Source organism: Lepisosteus platostomus (assembly GCF_059453375.1).
Source record: "Lepisosteus platostomus isolate fLepPlt1 chromosome 5 unlocalized genomic scaffold, fLepPlt1.hap1 SUPER_5_unloc_1, whole genome shotgun sequence".
Classification (NCBI taxonomy): domain Eukaryota; kingdom Metazoa; phylum Chordata; class Actinopteri; order Semionotiformes; family Lepisosteidae; genus Lepisosteus; species Lepisosteus platostomus.
In genome coordinates this window covers 232629-250263 of record NW_028291471.1, presented here as the reverse complement: position 1 = coordinate 250263, position 17635 = coordinate 232629, and the positions used below count along the sequence as shown (strand labels likewise).

Genomic DNA, 17635 nt, shown 5'->3' with positions numbered 1-17635 from the left:
GTCGTCGGCGTACTGGGAGATCTTCAGGGTTTCCCCCACGCCTCCCGGTATCTCCAGGCCGTCGATGACAGGGTCCCGTCTCACCGTCTCTGCTAAGGGCTCTTGAAGAGCAGGGAGATGATGCCCTCCCTCATGGTGTCTCCGAGTTTCCCCAGGCGGAAGATCTCCTGTGCCACTTCCACCAGATCTGCCGCCAGGGTGTCCCAGAAGCAGGTGTAGAATTCCTTGGGGAGTCCGTCCGGCCCTGGCACCTTGCCATTCTCCATGGACAAGAGCACCGCCTTCAGCTCCTCGGCCGCAATCGGACCCTCCAAGTCCTCCCTCACCTCCTCCGGTACTCGTGCCTTCAGCTCCTCCAGAAAAGCATCGCCTGCCTCCACCTCCGTCTGCTTTTCTGAAAAGAGCTCCGTGTAGAAAGCGGTGGCCGCTTCTACCTTGTTGCTCTCGCCCAGCAGTTCCTCTCCATTTCCCCGTCTCAGGCCGTGGATCACCCTCTTTTTCTGGGCTCTTCGGACCTGATTGAGTTTGCGGAGCCTCTCCTTCAGGTCCCGTGCCCGGGCTGAATTGAAGGCTCCTCCCCCGTTAGCCGAGCTGTACTCCTCCTCTAGTTGGCCCTGGAGTCGTGCAGCTTCCTTCCTCTCCCTGGCCACCTTCCGTCTGCAGTACGTCTGCGCCAGGGTTCGGGTCCTGTCTTTCACCGACTCCCACCATTCCACCATGGAGCTGTAGCCGTCTCTCAGATCGACCCAGCTCGCGTAGTCTTTACGGAACAGTGCTTGAAGTCATCTTCCTCCAGTATCTCCCGGTTCAGCTTCCAGTACCCACGACCGAATGGCGGCAGGTTGGTGTTAGCCACCACCATCAATCGCTCGTGGTCGGAATACCCCTCCGGGGACACCATCACCGACTCCAGGGAGCAGGTCGTGTGCAGAAAGATGTAGTCCAGGCGGCTGCACACTCCCCGGGAGTTTTTCCATGTCGTTCCGGTGTCGTTAGGGCAGCACCGTCTGAAACCGTCTACCAGGGAGAACTGCTTGAGTAGCGACTCCAGCTCTGCCGAGCTAGCATCGCTCCCCTTCTCCCGGTCGACGTTGAAGTCCCCGCCAAGCACCACCTGTCTGTTGGTGGTGCAGCAGCTGGCCAGGTCAGCAAACACTTCCTTCAGGATAGAGGGTTCTGTTGGAGCATAGACGTTAATTGCTCTCAACTTCTGCCCCCTCCAGTCGATGTCTATGACCAGGATCCGGCCCTGCACCACTGAGAAGGAGGAAACCAGCGTCATCTCTGGGTTTCCGAGGAGGATTCCCACTCCGGAAGAGTGGACCCCTCCTACGCTCCAGCATGATTCTCCCTTCGTCCATTCCCTGCTGAATGTCAGCTTGTCGCTTTCATCCTTCAGGTGGACCTCCTGTAAGAAACAAACTGAGAAAGACTTTGAGGCCAGATCATGAAAGACTCCCCGTCTTTTCACCGGGTCTCTTAGCCCTCTCACGTTAGTTGTTAGAAAGATAAGTTTCACAGTCATGATTAAACAAGTGAAAGTTGAACCTCCTCTCTTTGTGCTTACAGTGGAAAACTTGGGAGTCTACATCTGGGCACTGTTTAGCCTAGATGTAACTCCTCTCGTTCGGGTCCTGGGGGGAATATGCTGGGCTCCCTCCAGGTCTCGCTGGGGACTGAAAGGTAAACATGCTGGACAGGTCCAGCCCTACCATCAGTCCCGGCTCCAGGGCGGCTTCAAAGTAATCCTAGTCTTCCTCGAGGATACTCTCCGCCACTGCTTCGGGAAGGCTTTTTTCTTCCCTTTCTCCAGGAGTTTCGGGGACCTCCAGTTGCTCCTGGGCCTTGGGGGAGGGGGGCTCCACTTCCTGGGCTGCCTCTTCCTGTTGTTCCTGGGCCTCAGGAGAGGGGGTTCCGACTTCCTGGGCTGCCTCCTCCTGTTGTCCGTGGGACTCGGGGGAGGGGGGTTCCGTTTCCTGGGCTGTCACTTCCTGTCATCTTTGGGCCTCGGGGGGGAGGGTTTCCATTTCCTGGGCTGCCTCCTCCGTTGGTTCCTGGGCCTCGGGGGAAGAAAGTTCCGTTTCCTCTAGGACGAGGAAACGGTTCTCCCTTACCACTCTTTTCTTTTGTCCTTCCGAAGGTGGATCCTCTTTCCCTTCTTGCTGGGAGTTATCCAGGGCCCTTCCTCCGGTCAGCCATTTTGTCTGTCGTCCTGGCGGCCATCTTGAGGCACTGGTGCGGCTGGGGTGTGGCCTCGGCAGTTTCGGTTCTCTGCAGGGGAGGTGCGGGTTCTTTGTTCTCACCTATCTCCCTTTGTCTTGAGACCGGTTTCTGCCGGTCGGCTTCCACCACCTGCGCAAACGAAGGTTTGCTTACCTTGCATTAGTGAAGGAGGTGTCCCTCGACGCCGCATCCATCGCACTTTTTGGCTGCCCGGCAGGTTTTTGCCAGGTGCCCCTCTTTGTTACAGTTGTGACATCTGACGATGTCACACGTGTTCTCCTTGTGGCCGGACTGTCTGCACTTCTTGCAGAAATCCGGCATCCTGGGGTAGTAAAGCTACCCCCTGTCAGCTCCGATGTTGAAGTGGGCCGGGGGGTGCTGGAAACCGTCGACGCCCTCTAGGTCCTCTTTCAGGAGGACTCGGTACTGGCGTTTGCCATACCAGACGCCGCAACTGTCCCTGATCTCCGTCGGTTTGCCCACCACAGTTACATACCTCCCTAGGTACGCTGTTACCAGTTCCATTGGTACGTAGGGGTTGTATGTGAGGACTGTGTTGGTCCTCTGGTTTGTCTTCCTCATAGGCTCCGGCCTGAAATCAGAGAAACAGGGGTGCTTACCTTTTTCTCTGATCATTTTCGTGGCCTTTTCATATGAGGCGTCCGTCTCCATGTAGGCCTCCATGTATCTCTCTGCCTTGATGTCTTGCAGGCAGTAGAGATCTCCGGCCACCAACTGCAGGATCCCTCTCAGGAAGGTAATGAAAAAGGATTTCGCAGTTGGCATCGTCTCTGTTTTCTTGGTCCAGTGGAACCGGATCAGTGTCTTCTTGTCTGCCATCTGGAAAGGAGAAAAAAGAAAAAAGGAGAGAAAGAGAGAGAGCAAGGTCCTGTGGAGAGGAGGGTTTAGCTGCTAAAGGAGCGGCGAGGGAGCCCTGGCCTTTGTCCTTGTGGGCAAAGCCCAGCTAGGTGCAGGCGCAGGAGGAGAGAGAGGGAGGGAGCGGATAGTGCTTCCGTGTCTCGAGGAAGAAAGTAAGCACCGCGGGCAGGCCACGAGTACCTACTCCCAGCCAAGAGGCCAAGGAGGCAGAGAGAGAGAAAGGGAGAGGGGAGAGGAGAGAGCAGAGAGAGAGAACGTTGCTGCCGGATCCCACCCAGCTCAGCTGCTGCTTGGCCTTAACCCCCTAGGCTCAACCTAGGGTGATACCAGCTCAAGCGCTCTTCAGGATCTTCGATCGCCTTCTAGAACTTTGGAAAGACAAGAACTGCGGGCATGCCACTTGAACTTGATCTTAGCCAAAAGGCCGATAAAATTGGATTCCAGCTCACTGGCCCTGCAAAACTTAGTTCAAGACTTTAAACTCTCAGACACATATAGATGTATATATCCCACAACAGCAGGATATACATGGTCAGGGAGGAATAGCAGCTCCAGAATTGACTATTGCTTTGTGTCAGAGAAAATGAAAGTTGTTGGGGTCACTCTTCAGCCTGTCTTCTTCTCAGATCATCAGGCTTTAGGGTGTAGAGTGGAACTCAAGGGCGGGACTGTCTTTGGCCCAGGCCTCTGGAAACTCAACACAAAGCTGCTAGAGAACGAGGGGATTAGTATCCCGCTACAAGGAGAAACTATCACATTGGCTGTCCTTGCAGTGTCTGTATGGGTCAGTAGGAGAGTGGTGGGAGGAGGTGAAGGTGAGGACAAAGGCCTTTTTCATGGCTGAGGGAAGGAAGGCTGCTGCCAGACGGAGAGGAGTGCTAGCCAGGAAACAGAGGCAGCTGCAGCGTCTCTACACGATGCTGCACAGTGGCTTCGATGTGCTCGAGGATATCACCCTCTTAAAAAAGGACATCCGGAGCATAGCGAAAGAAAGTAGTCGAGGAGTGCTGTTAAGAAGCTGAGTGCAGTTCTTGGAAGAAAATGAGAAGTGTACTCGCTTCTTTTTCAGGAAAGTGGTAGGCTCCAAGTCTGTCATGGAAAGTGTAGTTGATGAGGAGGGAAGAGAGAGAACAGAGCCGAGTGCTATCCTCTCCTGCACCGAGGCCTTCTACTCAAGACTGTACAGCTCTACAGAGGTAAAGGATGAAGAAATTCATTTTTTTACCTCAAAGCTAGAAAACGTTTTGAGTGAAGAAGATAGGGAAGTACTTGAGAGGAATTTGACAGTAGAAATGCTGAGACAGGCTATGGAGAGCTTACAAAAGGGGAAAAATCCGGGTGCTGACGGGCTCCCTAAAGAATTTTACTGCACCTTTTGGGATCTGCTTCAGGATCCGCTACTGCTCCTATTCGAGGAAAGCTATAAGACAGAATTGCTGCCTGACTCCTTAAGAGAAGGCACTATCTCTCTCTTGTTTAAGAAAGGAGCAAAGAATGACATAAAGAACTGGAGACCCTTCCACCTGTTAGGCATGGACACTAAGATTCTGTCCAAAGCCCTTTTCCTGCTCCTACAAAATGTAGTGGCCTCACTGGTAGGGAAAGAACAGACTTGTGGGATAGCAGGACGCCTGATGAGCGACAACCTGGCCTTGTTGAGGGATGTCTGTCTGTACTCAGAGGATCGCTCCCTCCCTCTGTGCATTTTAGGTGTAGACCTAGAAAAGGCCTTTGACCGCCTAAACCGGCAGTACTTAACATCGGTACTTGAGCACATGAAGTTTGGCCCCATCATGAGAAAGTGGATTAACCTGCTGTACACAGGTAGCAACAGCAGAGTAATGGTTAATGGCAATAGATCACGCCCCTTTGAAGTCTGTTCAGGGGTGAGGCAGGGCTGCCCATTATCCCCCTTGTTATTCGTTTTGGCTATGGAGCCCTTAGCCTGTGCCTTGCGCCAGGATCAGGCCATTAATGGGATACCAGTGCCTGGAAGTTGGGGAGGAGAGGTAAAGACATCTCTATACATGGATGACGTCACCCTGCTCCTCTCTGACAATGCCTCAATTAGCAGAGCTCTGCAGTGATGTGATCGTTTCTCTTTGGCTTCCTCTGCAAAAATTAACAAATCTAAGAGTGAGATTTTTTATCAGAACTGGAGGGAGCCAAAAGAAGGACATGACCTCAGGCTGCAAAAGAAGAGAATTAAGGTCCTGGGGGTGTATTTTGGAGAAGAGATGGGAACAGTTAATTGGCAGAACAAATTGCCAATCTTAAACAAAAAACTGATGCAATGGAAGGACCGAGACCTCACCATGACAGGTAAGGTGCTGGTCATCAAAGCCGAGCTCTTGCCTGTCTTGAATTTTCTGGCTTCTACCTTCCCAATCCGACACCGTGTTGCGGCGGTGCTGAGGAGATTGATGTTTCAATTTCTATGGGGTGGGAAGCAGGAAAGACTCAGAAGGGAAATAATGTACAGGCCGCTACCCTCAGGGGGGAAGTCTGTCCCAGATATTGCTACGAAGCTGCTGTGCATTTTCCTGGCCTCTGTGCTGAGAGGCTTTGCAACAGCACCTGCAGCGCGTACCTGGACTTATTGTGCCAGGCTCTGGGTAGGTAGGGAGGTGTTCAGAGTGTGGGGTGTCAGACCCAAGCTGGATGTCCCACTCTCTGACACATGCCCTGCAATTTATGGGACAGTTAAAAGTTTTCTAAGATCTCACCCAATTCGCCATATTCCCCTCCGAGATGTCAGCGTCCAAAAACTGGAAGATTTCGTTGCACCCCAGAACAATAGGCAGACCCCTGTGGGCATTTTAACATCAGCCCAAACAAGGAAGGTGTGGAAACACACATCCTCTAAGTTTCTGTGCAACATTCACAGAGATTTAGTCTGGAGTGTCGTCCACCAGTGCTTACCGGTACGAACTTTCTTAGTTCTTAGGCCTCACCCCCAGCCCTCGCTGCGTTAGGGTGGGCTGCGGCGAGGAGGAGACTGTGACCCATCTCCTGTGGTCCTGCTTTTTTGCTAAGGCCTTCTGGGCACAGTTTGAAGATTGGTTGCAAGCTCTCTCGCCCCAATTTACCCTGACCGCTGCTTTCGTCATATACGGCATCTCTCCTGTCAAACTTCCTCCTGACGTGTTTGACAGGATCTGGGCCGTGGTGAACAGTGGGAAAGACGCCCTGTGGAGAGTGAGGAACATGGGGCTGTTCAAAGGCATCGAGGTCCCAGTCAAGGCAGCAGGTAGCCTGGCCCTGTTCATCACCCGAGAGAACTATTACCTCAGAGATCTGTGGAGAGAAGGGAGGGAGGAAGCAGAAAATCTGTGGGAAATAGAGGGCATAGGTCAATATCTCAAGAAACTGTGAAAAACATTATCATGTTTAAGTAAAGAATGTGATTTGCTTCAGAAAAAAGAAATTGTTGCTATGTAACTGGTACCGTGTCAAAATGTAATAAGATGTGATCATATATACTGTTTTAAGTATGTATATTAATGTAAAGCATTTGTGATGCCCTGTATTTGATTGTGAAAAGGAAATAAAAGTTCTTAAAAATCGAAATCGAAATTGGTTCACCCAGAGCGAGGCTCGGCCATTGCACTCCAGCTGTGCTGACCCCTGCAAATTCCCCAAATGTGGGAATCTCCACTGCATAATTTCTGGTAGTGGGGGACTGTGTTCACGCTCTCCCCTGATGTGCTTGGTCCAATATCAGATACGGAAGAGTTACGACACCACGAGCTGCGATAGGATCCTAGTTCGAAAGGAGTCGATGCCACTGCTGGTTCCCGGTTTCTTTTAGTTAGAGGTCCGGAGAAGCATCTCAAGCTGGTTACACTTCTCCTTCCGGACATTCATTCCCTTTTCAAAGTCAGTCGTTTTGCTGTGGTCTGCATTATTTAGGCTGATTATCGAGGTTAGCCTTTATTTGGTCATGGGGGCCTCAGTACTGTGTGCTAATTCTAAAGACAGTTTCACCTGTTTTCTGATTGCTAGGTTCTGTACCAGTGCAGACATGTCAAATAGTGAATGGCTGTACCTCTATTGTATCCGTGCTCAATGAATGAAACCAGTAATAAATGAATATATTGTAGCATTTATAGGTTCTTTTCAGAACAAAAGACCAGTAGAGACGCGATTAACAAACCAAGCGCTAGCTTTATTTGTTAACAACCACACAAAACCAAACACAGAATATACACGCACATGAGGAGACGGAACACGTACACATTTTTATGGTGGTAATTACTTAACAACACGCTATACTCTTATAAGACTACACAGGGCGCTAGAAATACTAGGACATTATTTACACAGGTAGTGTCAGCCGCTGGTCATCGTGCTGACCCTCAGACTCTCCCCGGCTACCACTCCCAGCATGCCCAGCGGTACTACGAGGGCCTAGGGGCGCTTCCTCCTCACCACCAGGCGAGGGTGTTACACTGCCCCCACCTGAAGCGTCTGGCGTCTCGCCGACGTCGAACACCCCCCTCAGGCTGTACTCGTACTCGGCTAACTGCTGCGGAACCCTGCGTGAGCGGCCGCTGCGCCGCGGTGATGGCTGGCGACCCATGGACGCCCCACTATCGGCCGGCTCAAGCCCCGGCTGCTCCTCTAAAGGCTCCCCACACGGCTCCTCCTCCCGGGCCTGGTAGGGGGCCAGGCGGTCTCAGTGCAGGACCACCACTCTCCCCCGTGTTCGCAACCGGACACGGTAGCAGACCTCGCCCACCACCCCGAGTACCTCAGCGGGCCCCTCCCAGGACGGCGCCAGCTTAGGGCTGAGGCCTTTGCGGCGCCGCGGGTTGTACACTCAAACCGAGTCCCCGGGCTGAAAGGCAGGCCCCCTGCAGCGCAGGTCGTAGTACCGCTTCTGCCGGACCCCCGCCTGTGTCAGGTGGGTCCGTGCAAAGCTGTGCACCCGCTGCATCCGCTGCCGCAGGTCCCACTCGTAGTCCGGTCCAGCCGGTGGTGCCGACCCGTCTCCGGGCGGCGGGCCGAAGACCAGGTCCACCGGGGTTCGCATTTCCCGGCCCAGCATGAGCGAGGCCGGGGTGCACCTGGTGGATTCCTGGACCGCGGTCCTGTACGCCCAGAGCGCAAGGGGGAGGTGGCGGTCCCAGTCCATAGGAGCCCCCACCTGGTGTTGTTGGAGGGGGGCCCGGGAGCGCTCGGGGGGACCCTTCTGCGGCACGCACACCGCACACGTTCGGCAGTACCGCTGCACGTCCCGGTGGCAAAGACCCCAATAAAAACGGGCTCGGAGACGCTGCAGGGTTTTTTTACCGCCGAAGTGCCCCACGCCCGGCTGGCCGTGCACCGCTTGGAGCACCACCCCCCGGAGCGACCGAGGCACCACCAGCTGCCACCGTACCTCGCCACTGGAGGGTACCCGCCACCCCCGGCGCAGCACCCCGTCCTTTACCTCCAAGGCCTCCCACAGGGCGCAGAGGGCCTTGACGGACTTCGGGTGTCTTCGGGTGTCTCGACTTCGGTGTCGAGAACATACGGCAACCGCGGGTCGGGGTAGGCCAGCACGGGGGCCCCCACCAGAGCTTCACGCAACCGGCCGAAGGCAGTCTCACAGCCCGAGTCCCAGTCAAAACGGCGGCCCTTGTCGGTGAGGCGGTGCAGCGGGGCAGCGATGCTGGCAAAGTCCCAGACGAACCTCCGGTAGTACGAGGCCAACCCCAGAAAGCTGCGGAGCTCCGCGACGGTGTGTGGAGTCGGCCAGTCCCTCACTGCGGCGACCTTACCTGGGTCCGTAGCCACCCCTCGCGGTCCAACAACATGTCCCAGGAAGCTCACCTCCCGCCGCAGGAGCTCGCACTTGCGGGGGTTGAGCCTCAGGCCAGCACGGCGGATGCAGGCCAGCACCGCCTGGAGGTTCGTCAAGGCCTGGTCGAAGCCCCGGGCATGAACCAGCAGATCGTCCAGATACAGCACACACTGGTTCTGCGGGACAGATGCCAGCACCCTCTCCATCAGCCTCTCGAACGTCGCCGGGGCATTGCACAGGCCAAAAGGCATGACAGTAAACTGCCAGAGGCCCTGGCCGATAGAAAAGGCCGTGTTCGGGCGAGCATCGGGAGCAAGCGGTACCTGCCAGTAGCCACAGCGTGGCGTCATCTATCCTTGGCAGGGGGTACGAATCTTTCCGGGTGACCTCGTTCAGCTTGCGGTAGTTGACGCAGAACCTCCACGAGCCGTCTTTTTTTTTACCAGTACAGCTGGCGCCGACCACGGGCTCGCGGAGGGCTCAATCACCCCCGCTGCGGCCATCTCCCGGATCTTTTCCTCGGCGGCGGTCCGCTTGGTGTGAACCATGCGTCCCGGTGGGATGCGGATGGGCCGAGCGTCGCCGGTGTTGATCTCGTGTTGGACCAGGGCAGTGCGGGTGCAGTCCTCATCTATCGCCGCAAAGAGATCCTCGTTCTGGGCGAGTAGCGCCTGGAGCCGCTGCCGCTGGTCCTGATCGAGGCCCTCGCAGCTCCGCTGGTAGAGATCCTCAACGGCGTGCCTCGCTTCCACGCAACGCTCGGCTCCCGCCGCCGCCGCCTTGTCTGGCCCCCCGGCTGACTCGGGAGCAGGATCCAGCATGCTCGCTCCCCGGCTCACAGGCCTGGTCTGCCCCGGCGACTGCCGCCACCGCCGCCGCCACTGCCTCTTTTTCTCCCGGCTCCGGCAAGCCCGCGTCCCTCGGCCTTCGCCGGGCCTGCCCTCCACCAGGTGAAGTCACTCCCCCTGCCACACCAACTCCTGCCGGCTCAAGTCCAAACTGGCCCCCACTCGCTGCAGTACGTCCAGCCCCAGAATGCAGTCCTCCTGGATGGGTGCGAGGTAGCAGGGGTGGCACACCATCGCTGCACCTAGACGGAAGGAAAGCACCTGTTTCCCCCGGACTGCAGCGAGCTGGCCCGTCACGGTCCTTAGCCGCAGGCTGGAGGCCTCCCATCCTCGGGGGTTGGTGCCCTTGGTGTCGGGGAGGACGCCCGGCCGGAGTAGGGTTACCGATGAACCGGTGTCGAGCAGGGCCAGGCAGGGTTGGTCCTCGATTTTGCAGTGGAGGTACAGGCCCCGGCTACAGCCGACTCGCCCCACGGTGGCGTGAGGGGCGCCGGTCTTAACGGCGCTCTCCGGAGCGGGGGTTGAGGTGTTCGAGGGGCGGCCTTCCCCACGCGGTGTCGCCCCATTCCCGTTTCCCTACGCCGATCGAGGAGTGCGAGGTTCGGGTGCCCGGCAGAACCGGGCTCGGTGTCCTCTCTTCCCGCAGCGGTTGCAAATCAGCGTGCGGGGCTGTTCCGCGGGGGTTGCTGCCCGGGCTGGCTCCTCTTCCCCCTCGCTGGATTCCTCCGTCGCCGTCTCGGTCAGCCGGCAGGGCGCACTGCGTCTGCTGGCACTTCCAGTCACCCCGAACACCGCCTCAGCCCGTGTAGCAAGGGCCAAGGCCTGCTCCAGCGATGTAGGCGCGGCCAGCTGCACGTGGCGCTGCAGCTCCTCGGGTGAGAGGGCCTTGAGAAAAGCCTGGAGAGCCATCTCCCGCTGCGCCTCCCGGGGGAAAGTTGGGTATCCTCGGCGGGCGAGGAACGCGACATCAGCGGCAACAGGGCCCAGTCGCTCTCCTGGTCGGCGCCGCCGCAGGGCCAGCCTCTCCCGCATCAAGTCCGGTGCCTCCTCTACACCGAAACGCAGCTGGAGAGCCGCCGCCAGCGCCGTGTATTCGCCTCTGTCCTCCTCCGGGACGTCCAGGAGCACCTGGCAGGCCACTCCTTCCATCTCCGCCCGGCTCCAGCCATTCGTCCGGGCCGCGAGCTGGAACTGCACCTCGTAGATTTCCCAGGGCGCTTCCCCATTGTAGCGACCTGGTCGCACCCGCGCTGATGGGTGTGGGAATCTCTGATCGGCTCCGGCAGGGAGAGTATCCTCTGGGGTGCCCGCTGACCAGGAGTAGCGGCCAGTTGCCCCAATTCTACCGGCAGAACCACTATTGAATAGCCCTGGTAAGGGCTGTGGCCACCTATCGCACCCAGGAGTTGCTCAGGCTCCCTATGTGCGCTGCCAATGGGTTCTGTTTCTTCCAGCGTCAGCCGGTGCTTAACAGAATCGGGTAGTGTCTGCCACGAGTTGTCCATTCTGCCCGCTTCTGACACCAATGTAGCGTTTGCAGGTTCTTTTCAGAACAAGGACGAGTGGAGACGCGATTAACAAACAAGCATTAACTTTATTCGTTTACAACCACACAAAACCAAACACAGGATCTACACACACATGACGAGACTGACGGAACACGTACACATATTTAGGGTGGTAATTACCTAACAACACACTATACTTTTACAGGACTACACAGGGCACTAGAATTACTAGGCCATTATTTACACAGGTAGGGTCAGCCGCTGGTCATCGTGCTGACCCTCAGACTCTCCCCGGCTACCACTCCCAGCATGCCCAGCTGTACTACGAGCGCCTAGGGGCGCTTCCTCCTCACCACCAGGCGAGGGTGTTACAATATGGACTCCCAGGAGGCTCCCATACTTCGGATTCTTGCGTTCTTATCAGAACATACTGATGCGCAAACATATTCATTACCATATTTCAAAGCATTGGAATAATATATGTCGTACAGCAACACAAAAACAGGAAGACAAGTATCACAGCTACTATAATCGGTGTTAGTAACTTAAAGAAAAACATTCCCCCTGGCCCAAACAGTGATTCTAACCAGGAGAGAAATGGGTGAGGCTGTAGAATGAGGCATTAAAGCACATACATAACAAGATGCATTACATTTCTTTAATTTTACAGTATGATTTATAAGTTTATACCACAAATTACTCATATCCCCCTCATTATCAGTTTCATTCAGCCAGTTTGTATACAAAGAGGCTTCGCGTTTAGATTCTTCCTGTTTCTGGGTGGTGACAGGCTTCCACATAAAAAGGAAAAGGGCTGGGCACATCAGTCCCAAGCATGTGATCCCCATCTATCCCTGTGGAGACATCACTCCTGTGCTTTGCTCAGTTCGTTTGTGACCTTTTTACAGTGGGAAGCATGAATTCAGGGCACCCTTTCCGTGACTTTCACAGTAGTCGCAGTGGTCAGCAGCCTTGGTACGTTCCCCTCCACCTGAGCGAACACCACTTCTTTTTCCTGTCTTTCACCAGAATCCAGTCTCCTTATTCACGCTTTAGTTCTTACAGCACAGGTAAATCCCTGTGCGCTGGAGCCCAGCATTTTTCTTAGGGTTTTTTTTTACAAGATTGGTCAACAGCTGGGTAATAACTCTTAGAAAAATCTACACATTGTTCCACTGCCTCAGCTGTGCCGTTTTGCAGAACAATTCCAGCTGAAGTTGTAAAATTTCTCTTTGGTCCGTTCCTGCAAAACATCTTATTATGAACAATATTATTATGAACCATAATAATAATTTGCATCTAGGGGAATCACTCCCAAGGGTAACCCCCCTTAAAACTATATTGTTCTACCCATCAGGTTCTGCCACTAGATAAGAGAACCTTTCCCATGAAATCATTTTTTGACCTTCATGATCCCTTCAGGGCGTACAATTAGCACAGAAGCAGCAGCTTTAGTCCACATGTTTTTCAAGCAGGATATTAACAGTATGATCATAATGAATAATACCAGACACACAAATATGTATTAAACCAGAGACCCTCTCCAGGTTCCTAGCACAGACTGTAGCCATGCACCAATGCCCCAATCATCTGGATTATAATTATGATATATATTTTTCTTCATCATAGATGTGCTTTGCTAAGTCATTAATTTGCTAATAATTGTCTAGAATACAAGTACTGTTTAGTCTTTGCTCACCTAAACAGCTGTCTATCACACTAATAGAGAATGGCCTAAAACTGTGATTATAGCAAGGAGCATACAGTTATTTCCATTCTAATACATCTGAGTTACACTCAGACTAAAAGCAGGGCTATTTACCCATGCCAGTAAACCTAAATAATCACCTCTATCAAAGGGGATTACTCCCATGAGCATCTTTTATAGCAATACAATCCCAACATGAGCTCCGATTATTATTTGTGGCTGACTGATAAAGTATTGATTCCATATCCCCATTTTATCAAAGTAAAGCTCCTTACACTTAACAGGTACACTGTCGCCCCCAATCAGGAAGCTCAACAAACACAGAAACAGTGACAATATAATAATTAATGTTCACTCAGTCTCTGGTGCAGTGGTTCGGTGTCAGCGCAATGCGTAGATCCAGCGATCTCATTCTGTCACTCAGATGGCAGAGTCGGTAGTCAGTTGCACTTGATATGGTCCTTCCCAGCAGGGTTGCAACATCTGGCAGGGTATATCTTCCTCACCACACCCACTCGCCAGGTATCAGGTCGTGTCTTCCCTCTACTGGAGGTCTCCAAGCGTCCAGCACCTATTCACCAGCCCCATGCTTTTAACAACCTACAAAACTACAATAGAGAATTAGCAAATTCAACAATCCATTAGCCAAATTCATCCCTCCAGGAAGTTTCGTTGATTGGCCTGTGATGATATCAAACAGGCTCTATTACACAGTTCTGTTTGATCCAGCCCGCATCCCATGGCGTTCCTTCAGTCTGAGGTCTAGTCGATCTTTTAGAGTTCTGTTCCTTCATTCCACTGTTCCAGCAGACTGAGGGTGATCTCAGTCCATTTACCCCGAATAATGCAGCCACAGCCTGTCCCTTGATCATAATACAAGCGGTAGGGCAGTGCCCACCGAGGGCTTATCTCCATCATCAAGTGTTTGGTAGACACAGAGGCAGTGACAGCAACCCATTGGGAAAACAGATTATAAGAGCCAAGGTTTCCCTTTACAATTGTAAAATGTAAACATTTGCTACTGCATGAAAGGTTTCTCAGGAGCAGGCCTTTTGAGCTGTAGCACCTGCACCTGATCTGTAGTTGAGATCCTTTGATAAGCATCACATTGAGATACCACATAAGTGGCTACTGCTTCAAACACAGTCCCCACCCAGGTTTGGGTAACCGGCACACCATTTGACTCGCACACAGGTGTCCGACAGAGTGCATTTGTCGAGCTACAAAGGGCATTAGGCTGTGAGGGCATGCAGGGCGACCAGTGTGCTGGCAGCACCACACACTTTTCTAACCATGTCCTTTTCTCTGCTTTAGAGGCCTCAGCCTGAATATCCTGTAGCTGTCCCCTTTTCACCAACAGAGGTTTCACAGGGGTCTCAGACTCCTGTTCTACCAGGACTGCGCACCTGACAGCTACATCTGCAAAGTTGTTCCCTTGAGTTACTGGAAACATTTCTTTATTATGTGATTTACACTTTACCACAGCTACTTCAGTCAGCAGCTGCAAAGCTTCTAACAGTTCAGAGACAAACCCCATCATTCTTAACTGGAGTCCCTGCCATGTTGGGGAAATCCCTATTCCTTCACTGCCATCCAAAATAGTGGCATACACCAAATTTATATATACAGTCTATATAAATTGCTACAATTTTCCATTTAGCATAATTACAAGTTTCAATTAAATCTTTTCATTCGGTCTGCTAGTTCTACACCAGATTATTCACAGTTTATACAGCCAGGCAGGTAGCCTGCACAACACATAAACACGGCCCCTTGGCCACCGCATCAAGGGGTCCTGAATAATAATAACCCACCAGACGATGCCTATCTCCATGCTCCTGCACCAGCACAACGGCTCACAACCCATTTCTTTCACTTACAGACAGATTACATACAGATGATCCATCTGAGGGAATCCAGTCCAGGGCCAGTGCCTGCAAGAAAGCTTGTTTCAAAACATCAAAAACGGTTTCTGCTGCAGGGGTCAAGGCAATTTTGTCTTTAGACTGCACTACCCCCCTTAAACCAATACGTCACTAGACAAGCTCGTTCTGAGAAGGCATTCACCCTGGTTTTATCATGTAGTTGGTTTTATACTCCTTTTTTTTCCTCTCAAGATCCAATACTTGGAGTAGCCCAGACTTATGGATTCCCTCATTAGGTAAAACAATCACAACATCACATAACTCTATTGAGTTAGTTTACATAAATGCTATTTCATGCAGTAATTCCTTATAAAATGCTGCAGTCTGGGCCTAAAATAGGTCTGGGGTGTCCCCCACCCACATCAGTAGTTGAAACTGTACATATTTTCCCAAGCAGACTGTGACAGCTTATATTTGCTTTAAACACAACCCTTGCACCCTGTAGCCTCCTGTTACCCGTTAAAAAACTTTATATCACATATATCACATCTTTATGCTGTTTTAGTCTATAAACAGGACAGCTGTGCTCCTGTGTCCCCCAGTTACTGCACACTGTAAGATTATTTCACTTTTATTTAAATCCTGAGATAAATTTAGGAAGGCTACAGAGGGGTTTACTAGATTAAAACTGTTAGTTCACGCACGGTTCTCGTTTCAGCTTCTGACATGTTCTTTAATTGTGAAATCAAGCCTCTTTCTTCCAATTTCTCCAAAAAACACATTTTTTTTAGTAACTGCACACCAGCTTATTAGTAGTTTTGTCTTTGGGGTTTTATATCTCGGTATAACATTAAAGTCGCACAATAATTTCGACAAACTGGCGGCTCCCTTTTCTCCTCCTTGGGAGTCTTTTTACCTCCAATTTGCAGCGCTCGCACTTCTGCATGCATACTTCGCGAGTTATTAAATCAAATCTGTCTCCGCTGTCCGTAATATCAGGAAAGCATAGTTGTACATTCTTGGCAACATCAGGTTTCAACCCACTCAAGTAAATTTGTTTTAATACTGTGGAAGTATCTTCATTCACTTCCTTCTCATCGGCTAACCCCGAGTATACTATCCATAAAGCTTTAAACCTTTCTGTAAAATCTGAAACTTCCTCACTTCCTTCTGCTGACATGCTGTTACTTTTCTCTAATCAGTTTTCGGTGGGTAATGCTCTTTCAAAAATCTCCACACTAATTCCAACCCTTCTCCCAGATTCTCTCTTAAGGCGTTCTATTTCTTCTTTTGCTGTTTCTTTTTCTGCATATATAACTTCGTTTCGTTCAGCCATTGCTTTTAGCTTTTCCATCAGGAATTTTTGCGTCTCATCTATGATATTCTGTTGAATTCTCAAATGTTCCTCTAAATATTTTTATCCAAATTTTCATACACTTTTCTACATTCCTGTTCAGCCTAAATTCCGTCTGACAGTCAATATTTCTTTTAAGTTTCACTTTGGATTAATCAAACTTTTTTTTCCTTCACACCAAACCATTTTCACATCTCCCACGCGCCCCGCGGAACCCCCCAGTCGAGACAAACTGACGAAATCCAGGTTCCAAATCCTGGCTTTAAACACACAGTTGAATCGAGTTACCATTTTCGGCTCTTCTGCGAGTACAGTTCTAGTTACTACCTTCAGCCGTACTGCAGTCATGTACCAGGATGCAACACCTGGATTGTTTCGCACGGGCAGGGCGAGACGCTATTCCTTCAGCAATCCCTTTTTTTCTACCCCACCTTCACAAAACAGGCATCTAAAAACACATGCACCATTAACTCATTTTTCTGTTGTACTTGCTTCAGCACCACAGCAACATGGAGAGGACAAGGGACTTTTTAGAAAAGAGGAGTCCTTACCTCTTTTTAGAAGCGGCCGCCTAACTTTTCCTCTCCATGTCCGTGTGGTTTAATTTAGATGGATACTTCTCCATCATTTGGGTCACGTATCCGCCAATCTGCCTCCTCCTTTTTAGAGGACGTTGTAAACCTTTAGGAACAATATAATCTAGCAACAAGGTTATGTCACTGTAATTAGGCTTAAGACAATCAAGAACAAGGCTTGCCTTTCTTCGAAATTCTTTACGGTCATCAGGCAATTTAGGAAAAGACTTAACTAATGCAAATAATTCACTAGGAGACCAATGTCAATGTACATATGTTGGAGTTCCTTCTGGACCTGTAAAACTGCACATTGGCATTTCACGAACAAGTGAAAAGGCTTTGGCTCCAGACCGCTTTCTAGTTTCGGTGGAGACTTTTTCTTTTTAGAAGGCATGGCCATGACTTTAGCTGCAGCTTGCTGTTCTTTAGTTTCAAGACTAGTCTTTTTTGAAGCTCCCATTATTTCTGTGATTCCTCTTTCCATTACATATGATTTCCAATTCACTTTCTTTCCTTTCTTCTCCTTCTCTTCTAAGTTTCCCCTTCTTCAGGAAACTTCTTTTTCCTAATTCAACTTTCCTCTGTCCATTCTGATTCACTTACAAAGATCCTTCATAGTTATGGGCCCCTAATTATCATATATAAATTATGTGCAAGTTCCCTTACACCTATTACCCTAGCTTTACAGTTCATGAACATAAAACATTTTTTTTACTCTAACCCAGGCTATAATTGTTTCTCTGAATTTGTCGTACATGTACTTTTGCTGGACTGCTCGGTCCCATTTTCATCTTTGAATTTTAATTTCCCATTTTTACCGATCGGTGCCTTACTTAGAACCTTATCACATCAACTACTCCGCAGAGCAAAAACCACACATCTGTGTT

The 17635-nt window shown here is 51.3% G+C and overlaps 1 long non-coding RNA gene across 1 annotated transcript in view; it reads left to right on the top strand.

Annotated features, from left to right (window-relative positions):
• LOC148638367 (uncharacterized) overlaps positions 1-17635 on the top strand; it is a 244654-nt gene that overhangs the window by 102563 nt on the left and 124456 nt on the right. The window lies entirely within an intron of this gene.